Source organism: Haematobia irritans, chromosome 3, assembly GCF_050003625.1.
Source record: "Haematobia irritans isolate KBUSLIRL chromosome 3, ASM5000362v1, whole genome shotgun sequence".
Lineage (NCBI taxonomy): Eukaryota > Metazoa > Arthropoda > Insecta > Diptera > Muscidae > Haematobia > Haematobia irritans.
Genome location: NC_134399.1, coordinates 34,838,422 through 34,864,417, shown reverse-complemented (window position 1 = coordinate 34,864,417; position 25,996 = coordinate 34,838,422). Strand labels below are relative to the sequence as shown.

The 25,996-nt window shown below is 36.7% G+C and overlaps 1 protein-coding gene across 4 annotated transcripts in view; it reads right to left on the bottom strand.

The window, feature by feature from the left end:
• Positions 1–25,996, bottom strand: part of raskol (Ras GTPase-activating protein raskol) — a 679,447-nt gene that overhangs the window by 345,201 nt on the left and 308,250 nt on the right. Inside the window, exon 1 of one of the 4 annotated variants that reach the window (XM_075300488.1) lies at positions 8,000–8,284. The exons of 2 other annotated variants lie outside the window; for them this stretch is intronic. The gene's annotated coding sequence lies outside the window, so the exon portion shown is untranslated. Of the gene's footprint in view, positions 1–7,041; positions 7,163–7,999; positions 8,285–25,996 lie in introns of those variants that run through there. One more of the 4 variants, XM_075300490.1, reaches the window with a different exon arrangement.

Genomic DNA, 25,996 nt, shown 5'->3' with positions numbered 1-25,996 from the left:
TATAGAAAACTTTTGTCTAAAATTTTATTCCTATAGAAAATTTTGTCAAAATTTTACTTCCATAGAAAATTTTGTAAAAATTTTATTTCTATAGAAAGTTTTTGCCAAAATTTTATTTCTATAGAAAATTTTTATCAAAATTTTATTTCTATAGAAAATTTTGCCAAAATTTTATTTCTATAGAAAATTTTGTCACAATTTTATTTTTATAAGAAATTTTGTCAAAATTTTATTTCTGTAGCAAAGCTTTGTCAACATTTTAGTTTTATAGAAATTTTGTCAAAATTTTATTTTTTTTTCTATATAAAATTTAGTCAACATTTGTTTCTATAGAAAATTTTGTCCATATTTTATTTCTATAGAAAATTTTGTCAAAGTTTTATTTCCATAGAAAACTTTTGTCTAAAATTTTATTCCTATAGAAAATTTTGTCAAAATTTTACTTCCATAGAAAATTTTGTCAAAATTTTATTTCTATAGAAAGTTTTTGCCAAAAATTTATTTCTATAGTAAATTTTTATCAAAATTTTATTTCATAAGAATTTTTATCAAAATTTTATTTCATAAGAAATTTTGTCAAAATTTTATTTCTATAGTAAATTTTGTCAAAATTCTATTTCTATAAAAAATTTTGTCAAAATTTTATTTCTATAGTAAATTTTGTCAAAATTCTATTTCTATAAAAAATTTTGTCTAAATTTTATTTCTATAGAAAATTTTGTCAAAATTTTGTTTCTATAGAAAATTTTTGTTAAAATTTTATTTGTATAGAAAATTTTTGTTAAAATTTTATTTCTATAGAAAATTTTGTCAACATTTCGTTTCTATAGAAAAATTTGTCCAAATTTTATTTCTATAGAACATTTTTGTCAAAATGTTATTTTTATAGAAAATTTTGTCAAAATTTTATTTCTATAGAAAACTTTGTCAAAATTTTATTTCTATAGAAAATTTTTGTCAAAATTTAATTTGTATAGAGAATTTTGTCAAAATTTTATTTGTATAGAAAATTTTGTCAAAATTTTATTTGTATAGAAAATTTTGTCAACATTTTAATTCTATAGAAAGTTTTTCAAAATTTTATTTCTATGTAAAATTTTGTCAAAATTTTATTTCTTTAGAAAATTGTGTCAAAATTTTATTTCTATAGAAAATTTTGTCAACATTTTATTTCTAAAGAAAGTTTTTGTCACAATTTTATTCCTATAGAAAATTTATGAAGTACCTCTTAGTTGTAGAGGAATATTTTGCAAAATCTACCAAAACTAAAATTTTTGGGTAGAATTCTACCATAATATTAACGAAATTAGTCATTAAAATTTAAATAAACACTGCAGACACTGTTTAAAACAAAAATTTAGAACACTTTAGGGAAGTTTCGGTAATCACCTTTTAACACTCTGGGGGTGGAGCAAAATTCCAAGAACAATAAGGGTTGAGTTTTTGGCTGGTATTATCGATATATAACGATCGAGTCCAACATATGACGTGAGATGGTCTTTTTAAGACCCGTAATGTATTTTGACCCATCCTTCACAAAAAAGAAAATACAGAATGTACCAACTTAAATATACACTGAACTATGAATTCTTTACTATTAAGAAATTTATTTTACTTAAATTAAATTTTAATTTAAATTTAAATTATTTTTTTTATTTAATTTAATTAAATTTAAAACTATTATAAGAGTTATATACTGGAGACTTACAATTATATAAATATATGATAATAACCTAGATATCAACACTAAAATAATTTTATGAAAACTTAAATTAAATATTTTCGCTCAAATACGAATAATTTTGAAATAATTGGAAATTAGCCCTACTTATAGAAGTTATATTTCTTCATTTCCTCATTATTATTGACCTAAAAACCTAAAAACTCTACAAAATAAAATCAATTTTAAAATGTATAGGAAAGTTTCCATATATAAATTAATTTATCAATTGAAATTGTATGGAAATGTATATTTTTATAAAACGTAAATTTAATAACTTTTTGTACTAAATAATATAATATTAACCATCTTGATCCATTTTGTAAACTTTTTGCTCAAATAAAAAAAAACAACTTGATAAAATGTAGACATTAAAAAAAATGTAAAACTTAGAGAAATTTGCATTGGTTATCATTAAATACATTGTCTTATTGTCAACATTTTAGATTATCTTTGGTTTGAAAGGTAAATATACAAATGTAGAAAATTTTAAAATATTGTAAAACGATATTGCATTACAACAGTAAGAATTAAGATAAAAAATGTATCTTAAATTATCGGATTAAATGCAGTCTTTGTTGGTACTTTTGAATAATAAAAAGTTGTAAAAAAAATATTTAAGGAATTTTTGGAGAATCTTGATTTAAATTCGGTATTTTTGAGGGCTGGCAACATTGTGTCTTAGCTTCTTCTTGTATTGCAAATTTCAAATTACAATCAATATAAAATCTCTTCAAACCATAGATAATCTCTAAAAAAATTGGCAAACATTTTCTCATAGTTTCATTTTTTTTTCAATTTAAAAAAATTTGATTATCAACTTACCTAAAAAATACAAAAAAAAACTCTTAGTGACAATCCAAAACATCGATGATAAGTAACATAATCCCCATGAATATGGGAGAGAAGCAATGTAACAACTACAACAACAACAGCAGCTCACCAAACCATAACAATTGATATTGAGAAAGATTTATCTTTCCTTTGACAATAAACCAATAGCTTCAACAGTCTTTAAATGTTTTATCACACAACAAAAACAAAAAAACAATTGAAAATTTATTAAATTTAATTAAACGAGATAAAAGAAAGAACAGTAAAAACAGACAAAAAACATAAAACAATCAAAAGAGCTTGTTTATTGGAAGGGGAGGGGGTTGCTTTAATGTTGTAAAGCCATAGATTAGAAAAAAAAAACCAAAATAAACTAAAACCAATACCGTTAAGTGACCGACTAACATAACAAAGTTAATGGTGGGGGAACTCTTTGGATAACTAGAGAAAGAGAAAATTAGAAGGGAGAGAGAGAGGAAAATATTCCACCACAAAGCCCTTACGTACATTGAAAGTAAATGTGGAGAACCAATTATATTCTAGACAATATTTTGTTTTTGCTTTTGTTATTAATTATAATTATTAAATTGTTAAAATGATTATTAAATATGTTTCTATTCTAATTTAAAAAAAAATCTTCCATAAAAACTCTCATAAAGCAATGAAAATTCCGTGAAAAAAGTACAACATTAGAAGAATGGCTGAGTGGGAGATGGAGAGCTGGAGACATCCCACCACAATGTCTTAAGGTAAATTGAAAATAATTGAACGGAAACAATTACACTCTTGGAAGTATTTTGTTATCATTTTTTTGTTTTTTTAATATGTAAAGATGTTTTTTAAATAATTACTAAATATTTTTTGGTATCCTACAATTTTTTAATTCGTAAAAAGTTCTACGACAAAAGAATGCGATATGGAGAGAGGGTGAGAGGGAGATTTCCAAGCATAAAGTTCTAAGATAAATTCAGAATAATTGGAGAGAAACAATTATAGTCATGGAAGTATTTTGTTGTTGTAATATATTAATTAGATTTTAATATTTACTAAATATTTTTTGTATTGTAAAAATTTATTAAAAAGCTCTCATAACAAAATTAAGCTCCCAGAAAAAATAGATCATTAGATGAAAGGGAAAGGGTGAGAGGCATCTCTTCAAAAAGTTCTAAGGTAGACTGAGAATGATTGGAGAGACAAAATAACAGTATTTTGTTGTTGTTTGTAATATTTAGTTTAATATATTTAGTTTATTATTTATAGTTATTTTATAATTTAATAATTACTAAATATATTTTTTTTGTATTGTAAAAATTTAATTTAGCTTTTTCTACCAATAAAACTCTCATAAAAACTTAAGCTTCCGAAAAAAACTATAACATTAGAAGAATGGAAGCGGGTGAGTGGGAGACATGCCATCATAAAGTCCTACACTCACAAAAAAAGGAAACCCAATTTAACTTTATTTCAGTTCATGGAATTATTATGTTTGGAGAAAGATTCTTTTACTTTAATAATTTTTTGCGTACCTCAGTTAAATGAACTAAAAACGGGGAAAAACTATACACAAATGAAACAAAAAGATTTACTAAATTCGCACTTCTCACAAAATAGTTCTTTATTCCTTAAAATTTGTTATACTGTTTAGTTAAAAATTTTCTAAAATTAATCTAAAAAAATTCTTCCTGGTGGGTTCACCATTTTTTATACCCACCACCATAGAATGGTGACGGGGTATAATAAGTTTGTCATTCCGTTTGTAACACATCGAAATATCGATTTCCGACTATATAAAGTATATATATATTCTTGATCAGGGAGAAATTCTAAGACGATATAACGATGTCCGTCTGTCTGTCTGTCTGTTGTAATCACGCTACAGTCTTTAATAATGAAGCAATCGAGCTGAAATTTTGCACAAACTCGTCTTTTGTCTGCAGGCAGGTCAAGTTCGAAGATGGGCTATATCGGTCGAGGTTTTGATATAGTCCCCATATAAACCGACCACCCGATTTGGGGTCTTGAGCTTATAGAAATCGTAGTTTTTATCCAATTTGCCTGAAATTTGAAATCTAGAGGTATTTTATGACCATAAAGAGGAGTGCCGAAAATGGTGAGTATTGGTCCATATTTTGGTATAGCCCCCATATAGACCGACCCCCCGATTTTATTCCTTGTGCTTATAGAAACCGGAGATTTTATTCAATTTACCTGAAATTGGAAATCTAGAGGATTTGTAGGACCACAAATACGTGTTCCAAAAATTGTGAGTATCGGTCCATGTTTTGGTATGGTTCCCATATAAAACGAGCTCCCGATTTGTGGTCTTGGGCTTATAGAAACCGTAGTTTTTATCCAATTTGTCTGAAATTGGAAATCTAGGGGTATTTTAGGACCATAAAGAGGTGTACCATAAAAGGTGAGTATCGCTCCATGTTTTGGCATAGCCCCCATATAGACCGATCTCCCGATTTTATTTCTTGGGCTTCTTGAAACCGCAGTTTTTATTCAATTTACCTGAAATTGGAAATCTAGAGGTATTATAGGTCCACAAGTACGTGTGCCAAAAATTGTGGGTATCGGTCCATGTTTTGGTATGGTTCCCATATAAAACGACCTCTCGATTTGGGGTCTTGGGCTTATAGAAACCGAAGTTTATATCCAATTTGTCTGAAATTGGAAATCTAGAGGTATTTTAGGACCATAAAGAGGTGTGCCGAAAATGGTGAGTATTGGTCCATATTTTGGTATAGCCCCCATATAGACCGATCTCCCGATTTAACTCCTTGGGTTTCTACAAACCGTAGTTTTTATCTGATTTATCTGAAATTGTAAATATTCTGGTATTTTAGGCTCACAAAAAAGTGTATCGGACTACGTTTTTGTCGGTCCATTTGGTAATGTCTCCATATAGACCGACTTCACTTCTTGAGGGTGTAGAAGGCTCACTGATCATGAAAATTGCTTGAAACTCAATGTAAAATTTCCAGATTTTACTTCTACAGATTTAAGATTTCAAATCAAGACGTTATTTAATAATTTTCTTGCACACTTACAAGAGATGTTAGTGATTCCTCTAAAACTCAAACAAAAATGGTTCTTATAAATCCAGAATCTGATATAGTCCTCATAGGTGAAATCTTTAAATTTATCTTGGGGAAGTGTCCTCAAGTCCTCAAGCCCTCCTGAAATTTCAAAGGAAACCCTAATATTTGGTTCATGGTGGTGGGTATTTAAGATTCGGCCCGGCCGAACTTTGTGCTGTATATACTTGTTTAGTGTAAAATAAAACCAGCATAATTGAAAAAAAAAAACAAATACACTCATGGTATTTTATAGTTCTTTTTTTATTATTAAAAGAATTTTTAATAATTACTAATTTAATAATTTTTATTATATATTTTTTTTTTTAATTTAAAAAAAGGTTCGAATGTGATACGTTGACATCCCACCACAAAGTCCTAAGGGGAATTAAAAATAATTGGGGTATTTTGTAGTTGTTTTTAGTTTTTAATATTTAAAGATTGTTTTATAAACTAAATATTTTTTGTATTGGCAAATTTTAATTTAGATTTAATAAGTTCTACCCCTCTTATAAAAAATAAACTTCCTAGAAAAAATAGATCATTAGGTAAATGGGAGCGAGTGAAAGGGAGGCACCTCATCATAAAGTCCAAAGACAAATTGAGAATAATTGGAAATGTTTGAATGTTGATTTTTGTTTTTAATATTTAAAGATTTATATTTAAAAAAACAGTAAACTTCCTAGAAAAAATAGATCATTACAAGAATGGGAGAGAGTGAAAGGAAGACATTTCACCACAAAACTCTAAGGTAAATTGATAATTATTGCAGAGAAACAATTACAGTTATGGAATTATTTTGTTGGGTTTTGTTTGTCATATTTAAAGATTTATTTTATTAATTACTAAATATACTTTTTTGAATCCTAGAAATTTAATTTTTAAAAAGTTCTACCACAAAAACTATCATAAGGAGAATTAAGTTTAAACGAGAAAAAAAGTAAAAAATTAAAATTGTGAGAGGGGGAGAGAGGGAGACATGCCATCACAAAGCTCTAAAGTAAATTGAATATAATTGTAGAGAAACAATTATACTCTCTTTCTTAATATAAAGAAAATGAGATTTTAGTTGTTACTAAAATCTTTGTGTGTTCTAATAAAAATTCTGTTATTTCTGAAAAGGTTCTACAACCGAAATGCCCATAAAAAGTATTAAGCTTCCGTTATTATAGCTCTTGCCCTGTTTTATAATTATGCTTCAAGCTTCAAATGACAGACCCCCCCAGCGAACCGACAGACAGGTAGACTAACTGACTGACTGGCATACATAAACATTTACAGGTAGTATATCATTTATGTGTGTGATTTCCCGGAAATGCGTTTTTGTTTAGGGCTGCTGCTGTTGTTGCTGCTGGATGTATTTTTTGTTTTTTTGCTTTTATGCCCATCACACAAAAACAAAGTAACCTCAAAAAGTTTTAGTGACGTTTCCTTTTTCATTAAACTTTGCGAGGGCTATACTCTTTAATTAACTTCACTTTACAGTTTTTTGTGTTGTAGTTGTTATTGGAGGAATACAAGAAAACAGACAAGTGTCTGGATATATTTTTGTTTTCATCAATGCATTTTCTTTATTTCCTTTGTTTTCCTTTATTACATGCAGTCCCCTGTTTGCTGTTGTTGTTGTTATTGCATTTTAGAATAGTGAGCAATGATTGTCATTTATTGACGCCCTCGTATAAATGATGACGTTCAAAGCCGGTCGTTGTTATAAGACAAGCAAACAGCTGACTTATGACTCTCTTTGTTTTTTTGTTATTGTAGTTGAGATTAGGTGAGTTGTTGTTTTAAATACCGTTTAGTAGGCTTAGTTTTATTATCGCTCAAATAAAAATCCTACAGATTTTTGGATTCTTTTTATTTATTTTTCTTTAAAATCAGCCTTAGGTAAATACATAAATTATTCAATTCACACCCACATTTTGTCAAGAATTCATTGCAATTTTTGTTTTTTGATTTTTTATTTAAACACTCGTTATCATTGCATTTTATATATGAAAATATAACAGCTTTTTTCACAAACTCTTAGCAAACACTATTATCATGCAATGGATAAAAGGCGTAATTTTAATTTTTTCACACATTCCTCCCACTTTTTTTATTTATTGGTTTAATTTACTTTTTGTTATTCACATATGTATTTAAATAATTTTTCATATTTCGTCTTTTTCATTTTTGTTTTTTTAACTCAATATTTTTAGTATTCATTATTTATTCATATTTTTGCTTCTTCTTTATTTATTTATTTTCTAGCATTTTTCGCATTAGATCAGTGATCTATTTTTGTAGCAAACAAAAAATTTTCCAAAAATCACAACGACAACAACAAATAAAATAGCAACACAAACATTTGAGAAAAACCTACTTCACTTTGTTGTTGTTTCTTGGTTTAGTAAATCGCAAACTTTTCCCAATCGCATACAAATTCATACACTTCGCGTCGCACCCGTAGGCCTAACCATTCAAACGAAAAAAATAATAAACACGCTCCTCGTCTTGGTCGTTGGTTGTTTTGGCCGTGTTTTTTTTTTCTTAATTCGTTTTTGAGGTGTTTGCGCCTTTTCACGTCACGTTGCCGTTTCGTTTGACGTTGTCGAACGTCGTCGTCTTTCTATTCGTTTTCACCGCTCTTTATTGGGGGGCCTTTCGGGCCGGCAGTTAAATGTAAACTAAATTTGTGTTCATGCAACTTTGAAGTGTTAACGCAAACTTTGTCTGGCTATGCCATAGATGTGTAGCAAAGGGTAGTGTGTTTGTGTGCGTTTCTCTTTCTCTCTCTCTGTTGGACACTGAAAAATCCAGAGGGCTCTCTTAGCAAACAATATATTATGTAGTGGAAATGAAATGTTAGGGGAAGCCTTTGGTAAGGCCTTTTTAAATATTTGATTTAAATTATTTTATTAAAAATTTAATTATTTTAAACATAATTAAAACTTATATACATTACAACATGGCCTAGAAATTATTTGACTTGTGAAGAACTTTCATGTTTGAGAATAATAAATAAATATAATTCAGAGAGGTCTCATGATCAAGTGCAAACAATTTGAAGAATCTTGAAAGAACTTTCATGTTCGCAAATAATTAATAAATATTTTGCACGGACATTTCATGAACAAGGGCGTACCATAAGCGAGTAATTAATAAACCTGATTGGCGAATTGTAGTGGAATATTTGTTAACTATTGGATAGGCGCAGGAAACAGGTAATAAAATTAATGAGAGCTCAAAGTAGTTATTACAAGAACAGTGGGAGCCACCGTGGTGCAATGGTTAGCATGCCCTCCTTGCATACACAAGGCCGTGGGTTCGATTTCTGCTTCGACCGAACACTGAAAAGTTTTTCAGCGGTGGATTATCCCACCTCAGTTATGCTGGTGACATTTCTGAGGGTTTCAAAGCTTCTCTAAGTGGTTTCACTGCAATGTGGAACGCCGTTCGGACTCGGCTATAAAAAGGAGGTCCCTTGTCATTGAGCTTAACATGGAATCGGGCAGCACTCAGTGATAAGAGAGAAGTTCACCAATGTGGTATCACAATGGACTGAATAGTCTAAGTGAGCCTGATACATCGGGCTGCCATCTAACCTAACCTAACAAGAACAGCTGGCGTATTTCAGTATATTCGCATCAGACAATACTGAAACTATTTTCATGTCATAACTTTCATTTGCAATATGTGTCATTTGCCCAGATTGCAAACAACAAAGATTTTTTGGCCCTCTATATGTCAAGTTTCGTTTCCAAAAACAACATTTGAGGGATTTCCTTAATTTGGAGAAATTTCCAAGTGAATCGCATTGATTATTCTCCGAAGCTTGTGCCGAATGTGATCTTTCGGTTTGAACGTGCGAGAAGTTTTGATGGGTATTGCAAAGAACTTGCAGCACAGTTTGAAGATGCTGAATTAGAGCCATTACTCGATGAGATTTCAACGTGCAAGACGTGGTGACTTTGATGAAGATGGCAAAGAACGTCCAGGAGATAGTCGAAGAATTTTGAAGATGCTAAACTGGAGTCATAACTCGATGATAGCTCGTACCAAACTCAAGAGGAACTTTCCAAATCGTTCGAAGTTAAACGTCAAGTCATTTTCCATCGAATGGAATCGCATTGATTGCCTTTCGAAGCTTATGAGTGGTGATGAGTATTGCAAAGAACTTGCAGGAAGTTTGAATATATTGAATTAGAGCCATTACTCGATGAGATTTCAACGTGCGAGACGTGGTGACTTTGATGAGGATGGCAAAGAACGTCCAGGAGATAGCCGATGAAGTTTGAAGATGCTAAACTGGAGGCATAACTCAATGATAGCTCGTACCAAACTCAAGAAGAACTTTCCAAATCGTTCGAAGTTAAACGGCAAGTCATTTCCCATCAAATGGAATCGCATTGGTTACCCTCCAAAGCTTACGAGTGTACTCTTTCGGTTTCAACGTGCCAGAGGTGGTTTGTGCTTTTCAGAAGTGGTGATTTTGATGTGGTAGATAAAGAACGTCCAAGACAGGCGAAGAAGTTTGAGGATGCTGAATTGGAGGCATTACTCGATGAAGGATCCTGTCAAAGTCACACGCAAAGTCATTCCTCATCGGTTGAATCGATTGGGAATGATTCAAAAACAAGAAAATTTAGAAAATTTAGAATTGAAGTCGAGAGACGTCGTAATGCGATTTTTCATTTGGAAACAGCTGCCCCAAAGGCAACAAAGCAAACGATTTTTGCATCACATGGTTAGGGGTGATAGAAAGTGGAGCCACTACGATAATCTGAAGCGAAAAACAAATTATATGGTTACACTGTTATGTCTCAACATCGACGGTAAAGACGTATATTCTTGAAAAGAAGCTTATACTGGGTATTTGGTGGGACCATTTGATCTGCTGCTCTGTGTTATTCTCATTACCAACGAGTAAATTTATAAAAATGGCTAAGGCTTATTTTTAAATTCTATAACCGAATGTACAGAAAGTCTACCTGTGTAGGGAAGAAATCTATTCAATATGAGACAAATCCTAACTTTAAATGAATATCGTATAGTAATTGAAATGTGGACAGACTTATGTGTGGGATCTGGTTCGACCTAATCTGGGATTGATCTAGCCTTTTTATAAGAGGCGGGTGGATATACAACTGATGAGAGCGAGAGAAGTGGGCTACTTCGGTCTCCGCATGGAAGATAAGCGGGTTAGATGTATTTCATGGGCAGCACCCATTTCTCTCTCTCCACCAAAATAATTTAGATTTAGAACTTTACAGCGCAAGAAACCAGTTTTTCTCTGCCAAAAATTTGAGGATATCCGGCTCTAAATCCTCAGCCATACTACTCACAACATGTGCGGCAGAAGTAGGCACGCACTTGAATGTCAGAGTCGATGGCGAAATAATTCAGACTGTGTATTACCCAAGATGCTCAGGTTCCCATTATGTGGAAACCTAAATTAGCAACAAGTCTGCCGACCTAATCTGGGATTGATCGAGTCTTTTTATAAGAGGTGGGTGGAAATACAACTGGTTAGAGCGAGAGAGGTGGGCTACTTCGGTCTCCGCATGGAAGTAGGTCAGATGTATTTCATGGTCAGCGCCCATTTCTCTCTCCGCATCTAAATAATTTAGATTAAAAAACTTTACAGCGCCAGAAACTATCACTTCACCAGTTATTTCTCTGCCACAAATTTGAGGATATCCGGCTCTAAATCCTCAGCTATACTATTCACAACATGTGCGGCAGAAGTAGGCACGCACTTTAATGTCAGTGTGGCGATGGCGGAATAATTCCGATGGCGAAATAATTCCGATGGCGAAATAATTCCTACTGTAAATTACCCAAGATGCTCAGGTTCCCATTGTGTGGACATCTCAAATTAGCGTCTGCCGTGGAGAAAAGAGACCTCATGCGGCGGGTAGTTTTGGCTCAACTAAGATCAGGCAAGTGCAGCCGCTTCAATTCCTACCCATTAAGGATTGAGAGCAGCATCCTTGCCCAGCTAAACCTATCCTACTCACCACCAGATTAGCGTCTGCCGTGGAGGAAAGAGGCCCCACGCGGCGGGTAGTTTTGGCCCAACTAAGATCAGGCAAGTGCAGCCGCTTCAATTCCTACCCATCAAGGATTGAGAGCAGCATCCTTGCCCAGCTAAACCTATCCGACTCACCACCAGACCACTCTGAACAGATCCTATCCTTTTCACAGAGTTCCTTGATCCTTTGTTTTACCAAAGCGTACAAGAAATATGTATGAAATCACATTAAAACTGTTACAGCAACAACAACAACATCACTGCACATAATATCATGTGGTTGCTGCCAGAAGTATTATCTAGATGTATTATCATGGTAAATACCCACCCTTTCTCTCTAAATAACTTAGACTAACGAACTTTACAGCGACAGAAAATATCACTGCTTCAGGTGAATTCCACCGTATCAAAATGGCAAAGAACCAAATTAATCAGTGTAAGAAATTTTTGCAATGCTTTTGTAGGACGTAATGGCCGATATTTGATGTTCCTCTGCTTGAAAAGCCAACCTCAATGAGACTGTTGTTTAACCAACAATATCGTGTTGCTATTGGTGCTAAGAATAAGCCCATAAATGTTTCCCTGTCTCATGTAGGTTTATTCCACAGACTCGTTGTCTTTAACGAAATCCCTAATTTGTTTCCAGTCCCAGTTTTCGAGCTGCACTAGGCTCTTAATCATCTTCTTGACGATATGCTGGACTCCCAACATATCCTCTTCCTTACAATACGCCCTACATACACCATCAACCGCACGAATTTGGTATATATGTGACCTTAACTCTAGGTTCCGATAAGCCCTACGGCACTTCTGAATGTGTTCCAGCCTTCTTTTGGACAATGTCCCACGTTTTCCTATTTGGGTCACCCCATCAAAATTGCTTCCACCACTTGACAATGTTCCATATCGCTTTATGTGTTTCCCGTACCCATTCATCCATCTAGGCCAGTGTAGTCTCTATGGTTTTTTTCTCTAAGTTCTTTTCGCTCTGTGTTCTAGTTCCTTCCATTTGCCCTTCAGTTTTTCTTTATACCAGCGTTTCCAGGTTTCCGAGTAATCTTCCCCGATGGGGTAGGCTCTATATTTTTTAAGAGTTGGGCTGTGACATAGGCAGAGTTCTAATATCCTTCCCGAGTAGGTTAGGTTAGATTATGTGGCAGCCCGATGTATCAGGCTCACTTAGACTATTCAGTCCATTGTGATACCACAGTGGTGAACTTCTCTCTTATCACTGAGTGCTGCCCGCTTCCATGTTAAGCTCAATGACAAGGGACCTCTTTTTTATAGCCGAGTCCGAACTGCGTTCCACATTCCAGTGAAACCACTTAGAGAAGCTTTGAAACCCTCAGAAATGTCCGCTGAAAAACTTTTTTTCCCGAGTAGTATTCCCCGATATGGTAGGCTCTGTATCATTTAAGAGTTGGGCAGTGACATAGGTAGTGTCATAATACCATAACCCGCCGTTCAAATTCGTGATTCCCAGGGCCTACTGGCTGTCGTACTGATATTATCTTCACTTTTCAGACTCTGCGCCATATTGCTTTATGTAACTACTACAACAATTCGTCCTAGAAGCGCATTGTGTCTATGGGCTTTACGTTCTCAGAGTCATTTGCCTTTAAGCTTCTCTTTACTCTGGAATGCCTGCCTCCCGGATGCGTAATCTTTGATCAGTCTTTTGTATTCCAATGATATTCGCGATGGTACCATGCCCTCCATACATTCCGTTATCGACCACACTACTGGCTGCAGGATTGGACTTTAATCCGGCAATTGGAACAGAATCTCCCTAACAAGGTTAACTACCTAAGAGCTCAGTTTTACCCTTAGCCTCTTCTCCTTAATCTGTCCATCGGTGTGACAGTCACTTCCCGTTGGTATTTACAATGGAAACTAACTAATAAATAAACATGGATAAATATCGGGAGTATTGTCATAACCATACCCTTTACGGAAATGAGGAAAAAAATTGCCTGGTATAATAACATGAAGGTTACGTTTGCTTCAGTCATTGGCACCGTTTTCATTTCATTAAAGCAAGCATTTAAGAAAGAAAATTCCAAATCAGTCAAACACTAAATAAAAAATGCTCAGATTACCAGTATATTTCCATAAGGCCCTATAATAGGCCTTTACCCTTTCTAATTTTAACAATGATGTCTTTGTCAACACCGCAAACATTGGCTCTCTCTCGCACACACTCATAATAAAACTCTTACTCTCCAATTGGAAGGTGAGAAACGTTGTGGAATAGAATTTCATTCTTAAAAAGTTTTTGCAATATTGGTTGATATTCTTCTTCTTGCAAATAATACCAACACAAAAACACCGATGAAGCTATGCGGCTTCACACTTCACTCAACTTAACGTGGCATTAGTGATGTGCTGCGTTTAGAAACTCCAAGCTTACAATGTTAAAATGTAATGCATCAGTGCATCCAACTGGTAATTTTCGGTTGTATAAATTTGATTTGTATTACAGTGCGGTACGGAGTAAGCAAACGATGAAGAATAAATGAAAATTAAGAACGAAGTTGGTCAAATGGGTAGAATTAATGAGAAGTAATATTAGGGTAACTAGAGATAGAGGGGAGTAGTCCATATCAACAGTCAAAGGTTTAATAGTTATACCAACAATTTGGATATGACGATACCTGCACATATGCATAGAACACCGGAACGTTCGTCAAGGCAATGTTATCTTTGTAGAAAAATCCGAAAGAAAGCAAACGCCAAGGCAGTTGGGAAGGATAGTAAGACGATCATCAGCGAGATGATTGCGATATGCGGATATGACCTTCCTATAAAGCTATGACCTTATAGGAATCCCCAGCGAGCGTAAGGCCAGAGAACATCCAGAGGAAAGCAGTATGTTCGGCAGGGCGACGAGGGGACCATAGGAGTCCAAATCGACAGCAAGGCCCAGGTTAGGTTAGGTGGCAGCCCGATGTATCAGGCTCACTTAGACTATTCAGTCCATTGTGATACCACATTGGGGAACTTCACTCTTATCCTGAGTCCTGCCCGATTCCATGTTAAGCTAAATGACAAGGGACCTCCTTTTTATAGCCGAGTCCGAACGGCGTTCCACATTGCAGTGACACCACTTAGAGAAGCTTTGAAACCCTCAGAAATGTCACCAGCATTACTGAGATGGGATAATCCACCGCTGAAAAACTTTTTGGTTTTCGGTCGAAGCAGGAAACGAACCCACGACCTTGTGTATGCAAGGCGGGCATGCTAACCATTGCACCACGGTGGCCCCCAGGAAGTTGCGAAGAGAAATAGAACGACGATCAGCGAGATGTCGATATTGCTACTAGGATTTTATAGGATTCTCCAACAAGAACTCCGGAAGGAAAGCGAGATGGTTAGCAGGGCGACAAAGACCCTATCAGAAAAGAAAACAGAGCTTGAGAACTTCGTAAGGAAAGTAGGAAGATATTCGGCAGGACAACAGAAATTCTGTAGAAATCAGGAAGGAGAAGATACCATAGGACAACGATTTGCGAACTCTATAGGAATCTCTAACGAGAGCAATGTTAAGGACTATGATCAGCAAGTTGTTCAGCAGGGCGATGGAATCTACATGGCGAATTGAGTTCGGCAAGGTTCCATGGACCCTGTAAATTTACCGGACGAGCGAAAAGTCAGGGAACTTTGGCTGGAAAGTCCGATGACGAACTGCGGAAAGTTTGACGGCGCGACAAAGACTCGATAGGAATTTAGATCGTATCCTAGGGATGAAGTTGAGTAGGACGACATTGTTCTATAGGGCTCCGAGGACTCTATGTACACACCAGACGAGCGAAAAGTCAGGAAACTTTGGTTGAAAAGTCCGATGACGATCTGCGGAATGTTCGGCGGGGCGACAAAGTCTCGATAGGAATCTCGAAAGATAAGAAAACCAGGAAACTTCCGATGAAGAGCAGGCGATTGAATCTGCATTGTGAATTTAAAAGGCGAACGAAGCCTGAGAACTAATTTAGTAGGACAACGATCAGCGTCATGTCGACATTTCGACTAGGATTTGCTATGTATCCCCAACAAGAACTTCGCAAGGAGAGCGAGTTAGTTGGCTGGCGACTCTATCAGAAACTAAAACGAAGCTTTAGAACTTTAGAAGGAGATTAGGACAATGCTCGGCGGGGAAGGAGAACAAAACCGGTGACGACGATTTGCTAGATTTTCGTCGCGGCAATGGGAACTCTATAGGAATCCCTAACGAAAACCATGCCAGGGACTTTGATTAGCAAGTTGTTCGGTAAGGCGATGGAATCTGCATGGTGAATTAACCTCAGCAGGGCTCCAAGGACTCTATGTACACACCAGACGAGCGAAAAGTTAGGGAACTTTGGTTGGAAAGAATCTCGAAAGATAAGAAGGCCAGGAGACTTCAAAAGAAGATAAGACGATGGAATCCGCATGGTGAATTAAGAAGGTGAACAAAGACCGAGAACTGATTAAGTAGGTTGAATGATCAGGGAGATGTCGACATTGCGACTAGGATTTTCTAGGAATAAGAAGGAAATTAGGGCAATGCTTGGCGGGTAAGGAGAACAAAACCTGTGACGACGATTTGGGAGATTTTCGTCGCGACAATGGGTACTCTATAGGAATTCCTAACGAAAACCATGGCAGGAACTTTGATTATCAAGTTGTTCGGCAAGGCTCCGAGAACTCTATGTAAATAGCGCACTAACGAAGAATTAGGACGTGACCTGCACATATTGGAACCTTTTATTGGAAAGTCCGATGACGATCAGCGGAATGTTGGTTGGGGCGTAAGGTTTCGATCAGAAACTCGAACGAGATTAAAGCCAAGAAACTTCAGAAAAAAAGCATGGCAACTTCCCCGTTAGAGTTCCGACGGGTACCTGAAGTTCAGCGGCTAGTATTGGTAGCGAACGGGCCATATACTGGTTTAAGTGTATGTCCGCTGGCATGGGACAGGTAAACCTGTATCTTCTTTTCAGCCTAGCATTACCTGGTCACAGTATAGACCACTGTTTTCAGAACTTCCGTCTTGAATTAAACACTGGCTAATTCTCTCATGATTTTACCTTAGTCCTTTTGATAAATTTTTCATTTGTTTTCAGACCTTTCTTTTCTCTCAACTCTTTGATCTCACTGAACTCATATGCTCCCATTTCAAGCGGATATTATTGAATTATTGCTAAGTAACTCAACAAAACGAAATGCCTACTGAGGATTACATGTTCATTGCTGTTTTCCTAAAAGTTGATTACATATTTTAAAGTTTCCAACAGAGCAACCGAAAATTGTCACTCCAATTATTCCCCGCTCGTCGCTTTTTCCCAAACACATATGGTGTACGTTAGCCATAATCATAAACAAACAAAAAATCTACCCTCGTTTTACCCCTCAAGCTAAACCGACCATAGTGTGGCACTTTTGTTGCTCTTATCTTTTAGACTACATCGGAAGAAAATCAAGCCAACGTTTTAAAGCAATAACCACCACTCTAAGCCAGAGACGCACGTATAGATCTACCTCACTACCAGCCACATTGTCAACCAACCCGTCTACCCAGCCTAGTCTACGACCTACTGATAGGCATATCAGTACTAATTCCTATAGAGTTATTGCCACATAATGGTCGTCTCGCCTCGTCTCTTGCACATGTTAAAGTCCCCATTCCTGATGATTTAGTCGTAGTCATCGTTTATAGTTCCATGTCACAGAAACATGGCTTAAAATACTCTCTGAATTATAGTGAATAACTATAATACTATGATAAAAAGGCTTGGAATATAGTGCTTCCTACTGCTGTCATTGTGTGGCGGGAGAGACACTAAGTTGTGAAACCCGTATGGGAAGGAGATTTAAATAAACGCATGCTCGAACATATATTTCATACGTTGCTTCAGCTTTTTCCTCAGACAGAGACATTTCAATCTAAGTACAAGATCATTCGTCATCATAAGCTATTCATGGCAAAAATTACCTCGTAAATCTTTGTTGCTAAAGGGTAACCCAATAAGGATTGAAATTATTTTAGCAATAATTGTCTGATGAATTTTATGTGGAAAGATCAATTGCTACGACATGATAGGCCTTGGAAGTTGTTGATAATCTTAATAAAGGATCTTCGGAATTTGTTTCTTTTTCTGATCATAGATCCAAAAACGGTATCTTCGAAGCCTTCACAAACGTGATCTGTAAACTGTGTTTATGCCAATAGCAATCTGCATGGTCATATTGAGTAAGAAGACTCTTACCAGGATGTCTGATCGGCGGACGTCCTGCATGGATGGCACTAAAGGCGCTTAGATTTCCTATTCTAATGTTACAATGACGAGAGGAGAGGGAGCCACCGTGGTGCAATGGTTAGCATGCCCGCATACACAAGGTCGTGGTTTCCATCCCTGCTTCAACCGAACACCAAAAAGTTTTTCAGCGGTGGATTATTCCACCTCAGTAATGCTGGTGACATTTCTGAGGGTTTCAAAGCTTCTCTAAGTGGTTTCACTGCCAATTAGAACGCCGTTCGAACTTGGCTATAAAAAGGAGGTCCCTTGTCATTGAGCTTAACATGGAATCGGGCAGCACTCAGTGACAAGAGAGAAGTTCACCAATGTGGTATCACAATGGACTGAATAGTCTAAGTGAGCCTAAGTGATACATCGGGTGGCAGCCCGATGTATCAGGCTCACTTAGACTAACCTAACCTAAGGAGAGGTCTGTCTAAAAAATCGGTGACTACAGGCAGTTTTTCAAGCGGAGCGCATCGAAACCGTATTACAAACTGCATGCCCATTAAGGATATTCGAAGCTGACTACTGTTGTGCTGGCAGACCGACGATAGAAGGTGGTGAAATAGTCGAGACATTTTTGAAAAGATGGTGTGAGTCAGAAAAAATGGGTGCGAAAAAGATACCGACGTTTTGTATTTCACGTTTGCTCAAGCAGGGCAGGCAATTGAAACGTGAGACTATTTCATAAACCAGAGACGTGAGGTACAGACGAATAAGCGCCGAAGAAGGCGGAGACTGTCCGATCGTTCGGCCTTGATTTGCTGGTAATACCAAAGTGTAATCCATATTGACAACCTGGAAAGGCTTAGAGGACTGTATAGTGACTTATAGGACCTACTCGATGCTGAAGTGAAGATCAACGCAATTTGGTGAAATAAACGGCCCCAACACGACAGTCAATGAAACATCCTCTTTTCCGATCCGGAGACCAAGGAACAGTCGAAACATTGAACTGCACCTGGTGAACAAAGTGCGATGAAGGTGGAAACTGTCTAATCGACCGGAGAGGTGATAAGCTCAAGCTATCGAGTTCCAACGGCGTGCTCATTACTGCGAACTGCAGTCCAAGGAAACAGGTTAGTGAACAGACGCCGAAGAATGTCAGATCAACCGGATATATGATAGCCTCGGTAATCACAAAATGTGCACTCCACCGAGTATCTGCTAGAGCGCAATACGATCACTGGGCTATATTCTGACAATTTCTTAAACCTATTCGATGATGTATCGATCGGAATTGCCGAAGAATAGCCCATACACGGCCGTGAGTAAGGATTGAATTCGATCACTCGGCTCTTCCCAATCTAATTTTCAATGTTCCTCCCAGAATGATGTGTAAAAATGTCTCTCGTAGTGTGTTTGTGCCCTAGATGAACAAGAAATGAACTTCTCTGACCTACGCTATTTGTAGCACAACACAAAGCCGCCTAATTTTTATACCCGGACCAGTCGGAACATTGAACTGCGAACAAGCCTCAAAAACAACGGACACTATCGAATCGACCGGAAAGATGATAGCATAGTCAAAACGTCATGTCTATTGCTGCGAATGGGACACCAAGGAACTGTCGGAACATTGGACTGCGAACAAGCCTCAAAGACGACGGAGACTATCCGAACGATTGAGAAAGGGGATAGCCTCGATAGGTGATCCACATCGATTTCTTGGAGTAGGACAATACCATTACAATGTTGTCTTGCGCCGAGGAGCCTACTTGGTACTGAACCCGACACGAACGGCCGCACTTGGCGAAGAAAATAGTCATATATGTCATTTCATACAATTGCCGCGGATATGGAATGGATTCCATGCTGTGACTTGAACCTATCCCTAATTTATTTGTCAATGTTTTTCCTAAAAAAGATTTCATATGGTTCTCAGTCTTAGGTTATGCGGCAAGACATTATTGTATTTCTTTAACAAATCCAAAGAAATGGGACACCTAAAAACAATTTCAGAGCACACTTAAACTATTCCGCCCATTGTGGTACCACAAGTGGTGAACTTCTCATACTCTCTTTTCTGTTGAGTGTTTCTCGATTCTATGTTTATCTCAATGGCAAGGGACCTCCCTTTTACAGACAAGACCGAACAGTGTTTCACATCATGGTGAAACAAATTACAGAAGCTTTAACAATGCAAAGCTCACTAAAGCACTGGGACACCTATAAAAAAATCTGGGAGCATATAAGCGGTAATTAGGAATCACCCAAAAGAACTCCTTTTTGCGCCAGAAAAGGTTTCGCACTTTCCAGTCCACCGGGGTTGGTGGAATCACTCCAGCAGAAATGTAAAGCATTCTCCAGGAGATATAGTTTGATAAACCAGCCGACATCTACTTAATACCAAGTTAGGAACTCCCAAGGAAAATATGTTTGACACTATAGGATAAACTAGCATATCAACATATGCGAAGGGACCATACTCCCAGGAGGTTCCGCCAAATCCTGAAATTTAACAGAGTTCAAATGTTTGGAAGTAATGCTTTAGAGTAAACAAATTCGAATTGAACATATAATAATACAATTTAAATTAAAATAAGGTCCTTAAAGGATCCAAAAGATCACTTCTCTATAACCAAAATATGTCATTCCAAATCTTTACCCCCTGCGCTATCTCCTTGAAACATTCTTACAAAACCTAATATCCACATATATGTACATCAACCATATTTCTCTGGTTTTTCGATTCACTCTTTACAATCCACCACAAAAAGGAGGAAACTCGAATATTATGAATCTATTGCCTAGAGTGGCTGTTCCACTTTGCATTTTGTTTCGATTTTCCAAAAGATACCATGGATAAAATGCAAGAGAAAGAGAAACTCATCCATTGGGTTGGTTCAGTGGGGGAACAATAAATGATGATTATACACCGACAATGCATACGACATTCTCCAAAGTACGGCTGATGGTAGACTAAATGAAAAACGCCACTTGGTCTGGTCTACTGGCTTCTAGACACAGATAACATTAAAATGAAGTGAATATGCATTCCGCCAACACCACCACGACCACCACCACCATAATCACTTGAACAAGCCCAGACAGCAAACCTAACAATAACAACTGTGACACTCCATTCCAGGTATCTAAATTGTTGCCTTTTTGGGGGAGGGTAAGAGGAAAAGTGTTGAAGAGTTTAATTGCATATTGTGTTCAAACGTAACGAAGAGATACGTGCTTAAGAAATTACCTTAGGATTTTATAAAAAAAACACACATACACAAGACAGTAAAATAACATTGCTGACACATATAGAAATTTAAAAAATAAACATGATCTGTAGGAAACAAGTGAGAAGAAAAGAAAAGGGAAGAGAATGAAGTATCATTTCAAGTTGATTTTATCGACCCTCATTAGGTTAGGTTAGATGGCAGCCCGATGTATCAGGCTCACTTAGGCTATTCAGTCCATTGTGATACCACATTGGTGAACTTCTCTCTTATCACTGAGTGCTGCCAGATTGATGACAAGGGACCTCCTTTCTATAGCCGAGGCCGAACGGCGTTCCAAATTACACTGAAACCACTTAGAGAAGCTTTGAAACCCTCAGAAATGTCACCAGCATTACTGAGGTGGGATAATCCACCGTTGAAAAACTTTTTGGTGTTCGGTGGAAGCAGGAATCGAACCCACGACCTTGTGTATGCAAGGCGGGCATGCTAACCATTGCACCACGGTGGCTCTCGACCCTCATTGGGATCGGCCCTAAATACCGGAATCGCTACAAGCAATCTCTTCTTGTCCAAGGACTGATATCATCTCTAGTCTTACGTCTCTGAACCTTAGCTTTAAAATTTGGATCAGCTGTTTAATGCTAAATATAAAGTCAGCTGTTAGTACTGAGAATTATTGTTTACTTTTAAGGATACCAGGATCGACACAAGTAGTCTCAAGCTGCCACGTTTGGTGGACAATCGCGAATCATTATAATCGAATATCGAAAATAAATAGGATGAATAGTACTTATTTCTATGACAAGGCACTGTGAGGGGCACACCCCACTGCCGCTTTAGAGGTACTGAAGGGAGGTGGATACCTTTCGGAACTCTGAATATGTATACACATGGATCTAAAATGATCGAAGACACTGGTAACGCCATTTATTGCAGTGAACTAGGAATAAGGCCTAAGGTACTCAGCCACTATCGGTGTCTAGCATTATCCTTTAGAAGAAACGGGATACTGGGCTCTTTTCAGGAAAGCGGAAAATTAAATTCTTGAGCTATTTTAAAAGGAGACTACCTCAGAAAGTTGAGAAAATTGGTAGAAGTAACTGGTAACGCCATTTATTGCAGTGAACTAGGAATAAGGCCTAAGGTACTCAGCCACTATCGATGTCCAGCATTATCCTTTAGAAGAAACGGAATACAGGGCTCTTTTAAGGAAAGTGGAAAATGAAGTTCTTGAGCTACTTTAAAGGAGACTACCTCCGAAAGTTGAGAAAATTGCCCTGAGGAAACACACATGATATATTCTGTTCTAAGTGCACCTGCGAAGTATACTCTTAGTCAGACAAACTCCTCCACGCCTGAGAATTAGAATCTTCGTCAGACAAACTTCTTCCCATCCGCACCTGCGAAGTAGAATATTCGTCAAGCAAAGTCCTTTCCCCTGCACCCGCGATGTATAATCTTCGTCAGACAACCTTATTCTCCTCCACGCTAGTGCAGTAGAATCTTCGTCAAGGAAACTACTTCTCCCGCACCTGTAAAGTATAATCATCGTCAGACAAACTCCTTCCCCAGCACCAGCGAAATATATTCTGTAAGCAAAGAATAAGTGGTGTTTCTCTCTCTAGAGGTCTAAAACAAAATAGTTTGTAACGATCCTGGTCCATATCGGTCCATAATTATATATAGCCTCCATATAAACCGATGCCCAGATTTGCTTTGCGGATCCTCTAAGAGAAGCAAATTTCATCCGATCCGGTTGAAATTTGGAACGTGGTTTTAGTATGTATTCTCTAACAAACACGCAAGAATTGGTCCATATAGGTCCATCATTATATATAGCCCCCATATAAACCGTTCCCCAGATTTGATCTCCGGAGCCTCTTGGAGAAACAAAATTCATCCGATCCGCTTGAAACTTGCAACGTGGTGTTAGTATGTAGTCTCTAACAAACACGCAAGAATTGGTCCATATCGGACCATAATTATATATAGCCTCCATATAAACCGATCCCCAGATTTGATCTCCGGCGCCTCTTGGAGGAGCAAAATTCATCCGATCCGGTTGAAATTTGGAACGTGGTGTTAGTATGTGGTTTCTAACAACCATGCAAAAATTGGTCCATATCGGTCCATAATTATATATAGCCCCCATATAAACCGTTCCCCAGATTTGATCTCCGGAGCCTCTTGGAGGAGCAAAATTCATCCGATCCGGTTGAAATTTGCAAAGTGGTGTTAGTATGTAGTCTCTAACAAACACGCAAGAATTGGTCCATATCGGTCCATAATTATATATAGCCCCCATATAAACCGTTCCCCAGATTTGATCTCCGGAGCCTCTTGGAGGAGCAAAATTCATCCGAACCGGTTGAAATTTGGAACGTGGTGTTAGTATGTGGTTTCTAACAACCATGCAAAAATTGGTCCATATCGGTCCATAATTATATATAGCCCCCATATAAACCGTTCCCCAGATTTGATCTCCGGAGCCTCTTGGAGGAGCAAAATTCATCCGATCCGGTTGAAATTTGCAAAGTGGTGTTAGTATGTAGTCTCTAACAAACACGCAAGAATTGGTCCATATCGGTCCATAATTATATATAGCCCCCATATAAACCGTTCCCCAGATTTGATCTCCGGAGCCTCTTAGAGGAGCAAAATTCACCCGATCCGGTTGAAATTTGGTACGCGGTGTCAGTATAGGGTCTCTAACAACCATGCAAAAATTGGTCCATATCGGTCCATAATTATATATAGCCCCCATATAAACCGTTCCCCAGATTTGATCTCCGGAGCCTCTTGGAGAAACAAAATTCATCCGATCCGGTTGAAATTTGCAACGTGGTGTTAGTATGTAGTCTCTAACGAACACGCAAGAATTGGTCCATATCGGTCCATAATTATATATAGCCCCCATATAAACCGATCCCCAGATTTGTCGTCCGGAGCCTCTTGGAGGAGCAAAATTCATCCGAACCGGTTGAAATTTGGAACGTGGTGTTAGTATGTGGTTTCTAACAACCATGCAAAAATTGGTCCATATCGGTCCATAATTATATCTAGCCCCCATATAAATCGTTCCCCAGATTTGTCGTCCGGAGCCTCTTGGAGGAGCAAAATTCATCCGAACCGGTTTAAATTTGGAACGTGGTGTTAGTATGTGGTTTCTAACAACCATGCAAAAATTGGTCCATATCGGTCCATAATTATATATAGCCCCCATATAAACCGTTCCCCAGATTTGATCTCCGGAGCCTCTTAGAGGAGCAAAATTCATCCGATCCGGTTGAAATTTGCAACGTGGTGTTAGTATGTAGTCTCTAACGAACACGCAGGAATTGGTCCATATCGGTCCATAATTATATATAGCCCCCATATAAAACGTTCCCCAGATTTGATCTCCGGAGCCTCTTGGAGAAACAAAATTCATCCGATCCGGTTGAAACTTGCAACGTGGTGTTAGTATGTAGTCTCTAACAAACACGCAAGAATTGGTCCATATCGGTCCATAATTATATATAGCCCCCATATAAACCGATCCCCAGATTTGTCGTCCGGAGCCTCTTGGAGGAGCAAAATTCATCCGAACCGGTTGAAATTTGGAACGTGGTGTTAGTATGTGGTTTCTAACAACCATGCAAAAATTGGTCCATATCGGTCCATAATTATATATAGCCCCCATATAAACCGTTCCCCAGATTTGATCTCCGGAGCCTCTTGGAGGAGCAAAATTCATCCGATCCGGTTGAAATTTGCAAAGTGGTGTTAGTATGTAGTCTCTAACAAACACGCAAGAATTGGTCCATATCGGTCCATAATTATATATAGCCCCCATATAAACCGTTCCCCAGATTTGATCTACGGAGCCTCTTGGAGGAGCAAAATTCATCCGATCCGGTTGAAATTTGCAAAGTGGTGTTAGTATGTAGTCTCTAACAAACACGCAAGAATTGGTCCATATCGGTCCATAATTATATATAGCCCCCATATAAACCGATCCCCAGATTTGTCGTCCGGAGCCTCTTGGAGGAGCAAAATTCATCCGAACCGGTTGAAATTTGGAACGTGGTGTTAGTATGTGGTTTCTAACAACCATGCAAAAATTGGTCCATATCGGTCCATAATTATATATAGCCCCCATATAAACCGTTCCCCAGATTTGATCTCCGGAGCCTCTTGGAGGAGCAAAATTCATCCGATCCGGTTGAAATTTGCAAAGTGGTGTTAGTATAAGGCCGCTAATAACCATGCCAAAATTGGTCCATATCCGTCTATAGTTATATATAGCCGATCCCCAATCACACAAAAATTGGTCCATATCGGTTCATAATAATGGTTGCCACTTGAGCCAAAAATAATCTACCAAAATTTTATTTCTATAGAAAATTTTGTCAAAATTTTATTTCCATAGAAAATTTTTGGCAAAACTTTATTCCTATAGAAAATTTTGTCAAATTTCATTTCTAAAGAAAATTTTGTCAAAATTTTATTCCTATAGAAAATTTTGTCAAATTTTATTTCGAAAGAAAATTTTGTCAAAATTTTATTTCTATAGAAAATTTTGTCAAAATTTTATTCCTATAGAACATTTTGTCAAATTTTATTTCTAAAGAAAATTTTTTCAAATTTTATTTCTAAAGAAAATTTTTTCAAATTTTATTTCTAAAGAAAATTGTGGCAAAATTTTACTTCTATAGAAAATGTTGTCAAAATTTTAATTCTATAGAGAATGTTGTCAAAATTTTATTTCTATAGAAAATATTTGTCAAAATTTTATTTCTAAAGAAAATTTTGTCAAATTTTATTTCTAAAGAAAATTTTGGCAAAATTTTACTTCTATAGAAAATGTTGTCAAAATTTTAATTCTATAGAAAATTTTGTCAAAATTT